The sequence below is a fragment of the Telmatherina bonti genome (assembly GCF_933228915.1).
Source record: "Telmatherina bonti genome assembly, chromosome: 7".
NCBI lineage: Eukaryota > Metazoa > Chordata > Actinopteri > Atheriniformes > Telmatherinidae > Telmatherina > Telmatherina bonti.
This window is the reverse complement of record NC_136625.1, coordinates 26,269,300-26,272,403: the sequence shown is the minus strand read 5'-3', so window position 1 is coordinate 26,272,403 and position 3,104 is coordinate 26,269,300. Positions and strand designations below refer to the sequence as shown.

Below are 3,104 nucleotides of genomic sequence, written 5' to 3'. Positions count from 1 at the left end.
TTTCATTTTGTACAGAATGTGATCATCTTAAACCCTTAGAATGTATTTTGCTATTAGTAAAGATAGGCTATTGGTCATAACAATGCTAATATCAGATATTAGTACTGGCCATAATCTTTATTTTCCTATAAGAAACAACTCATATTTTTGCACTTTATTTGTGTTACATTGTCAGTGACTTCAATAGCACGTGGAGGATCTAATCACAGCCACAACAACTGCGTTCCTCACCCTCTTACTGGTAACCAGCTTGATCACACTATGCTGTGGGAGGTCCCATTCTTCAACCAGGAGTTATCTAAAACCACTCAGCCTAGTCGTATTGGTCAATCTAGCAAGTACAGCAGGCCAAAGGTGGTCATATAGGTGTTCATTTGGGTTGAGGTCTGGACTCACAGCATGCTATTCCATCCTCCAAATTCTGCAGGTACTCTGCAATGATCCTGGCTGTGTTGGGGAGGCTCTTGTCATCCTGAAGGATGGAATTAGATCACAGATGTTGGAGGTAAAGGATTACCTCTCAACCCAGAATCTCAATTCAGTTCAGTATATTCACCCATCCATCCATCCATCCATCCATCCATCCATCCATCCATCCAATGTCTAAAACCACTTATTTTAATACAGGGTTGTGAAAAGGCTTGAGTCTATCCAGCTGCTACCTGGTAAGTGACAAAGTAAACCCTGGAAAAAAAAAACTGCCATTGCCTGTGAGAATTAAAAAAAAAAAATTCCATATATGTGTACCAGTCAGGAGCCAGTCATACATCTGTGATAAGGCACCCCAGGCAACACTTGAGTCTCAAATAAAGAGTAATACCTGACAGGAGAATGTTACATAGGATTTTCAAACATTTTTGTCATGTTTAACTGTGTTGCTCATTCCACAAAAGTATGATTCCTACCCTTCATAACTTGTTTAATAGATGACCAATCAGTCGATGCATAACACCATATAATGCAATTAGTATCATTGAAGGGGAGAAGTTAGCACAGATTTCTATACTTTTTGTTCTAAATTTATGATGGATTGCCCAAACTAGGCCTTTAATCCAACTGGAATGATGTGCCATTAAATGAAAATGTTTTACATTTTGTTTGTAGTGTTCCTCTAACTAAGCAGTAATCTGAACTGTTTCATTGAGCCATACTGCTTTCCTAACAAAATTCAAGCAGCTGCCAAAGTGTGATGATTTGCCAGCTGCATTCACTGTGCGAGCCTTCGAGCAGCAATGCTCATGCTCCCCCTCACAGAACGGAGTCTTCCAGTTCTTCCCCTGTGGCAAAATCACTGTTTTCATCAAATGGCCACATGCTTTCCAGTTTCCCCACACTTCTTCTTCTTTTTCTGTTGACTGTGGATGGGTGTTCTGGGGATTAAAGAGAGGGGAAGACCTCTAGTGAGTTAAGAGGATAACAAACATCCACACAAACACACCAGCAGATACAAAAGGGACCACATTTGTATGCAATTAGTCGCACATACACACATATTCCCAAGTGGCTGTTCCCAGGGCTAATGGCAGCTAAGTTACAGCAGAGAAGTGACAGCGAGAAACATGCTGTGAGCAGACCATCCGTCTAAATGGAGTCAAGCCACCAGGACAGCAATTATTCATGTCAGAGAATGGGAGGTTTTCTCGGTCTTTCTCACTTTATGTCTGTTCTTTTTGTGTTGCATCACTGAGGAATTCTTCAATAGTTAATCAACGAAGATTTTACTATGTTAAAGGCACATGGCTTTTACTCAAAAGTCATTCAGCACTGTAAAATTATTTGTCTTCTTGAGAAAAATATTTTAATCAATGAAGAGCTAAATCCTCACTCTATGTTGGTAATAATCACTTCAAGCAACTAAGACATCCCTCTGCTGACATTAAACACTTATTTAAATTGAGAATGTATATGTAGGCAACATTTGAAAAATATGGGTTAAATTCAACTCCAAATAAGCCATTTGTTGCTGTTTGTTCATCTCATAGACACAAGTGAACAATTCTTTGGTTTTGAATGTGAGTCTTTCTTCAGATGGTTTGAACCAAGTTCTTGTAAAAAAATAATAATAATAATAATAAATAAATAAATAAAAATTTTAAAAAGCCATAGTTCATACATGCTTTAATTTCGTTCAAATTATTTTTCAAAATATTTATTTCCATATGGAACAAAGCAGAAATAGTGGGAAAGTCATCAATGCCTGAGTGATAAGAATGGAAAACTCAGCAATGTTCTGAAATAAGCTGTTATGGTATATTAAAACTGCGATCCATCCATCCATCCATCCATCTTCTATACCGCTTAGTCCAACTCAGAAACCTGAATCCTGAACTCCCTGTTCAGCAACGTCTTTCAGTACCACGGAGAGTTCCCCTACTTTATCATTAAACCGGCATCCACCAGGGGTCCCACTTCAGCCATTTTTCCTGCGGAACCAATTAGCAAAGGCTACACATAACTGGGGAATGGAATAAGTGTGACACAAAGACTAAACGTGAAAAGAAGGTAAACAAATAGTGAAAGACTTGTCCTTTTTAACGCGATACCAGTTAAAATACGAACTTTAAAGATGCAGCATTTCTTTTACCCTTAAATTAGATGAAATTATACGACTGTCGTGTGGCATCTAGTTCAGTCAGCTAAGCTAATGTTAGCTGTCAGCTCAATGTCAAACCGGACTGTTTTAACTTAAATCACAATGTTGACAGTTGTTGAAATGTCCGATTCCTTGTCGGGTAAAGTCTTTGTTATAGCATATTTAATAATACTAATAATTTAAAAAAAAACAACAACAACAAACAAACAAACATCTAAAATACAAATAATTTGCACAATTTTTCTTTCAAAGTCTACACCATTACATAAAACTGGAACAAAATGTACATTATGTAACAACAACATACGTCTTTGATACAATATTTTACCTGTCAGTACATGTCATTCATTGTAAAAAGGAACAGAAGAAAGCTCATGAATGTTTTCTTTTCTTTAAACTGTAACTAAGTAAAAACATTTCGATGATAACTATTCACAAAAGATCGCCTCCATCAGGTTGAGCAGAGTAAACCTTTTGTTGATTCTTGTCTCATGTCTCCACTTGCCTTTTA

The 3,104-nt window shown here is 37.2% G+C and overlaps 1 protein-coding gene across 1 annotated transcript in view; it reads left to right on the top strand.

Annotated features, from left to right (window-relative positions):
- Nucleotides 1-2,428: 2,428 nt before the first annotated feature.
- nmnat3 (nicotinamide nucleotide adenylyltransferase 3) overlaps nucleotides 2,429-3,104 on the top strand; it is a 10,125-nt gene continuing 9,449 nt past the window's right edge. The window contains exon 1 of the mRNA XM_079244317.1: nucleotides 2,429-2,502. The gene's annotated coding sequence lies outside the window, so the exon portion shown is untranslated. The remainder of the gene's footprint in view (nucleotides 2,503-3,104) is intronic.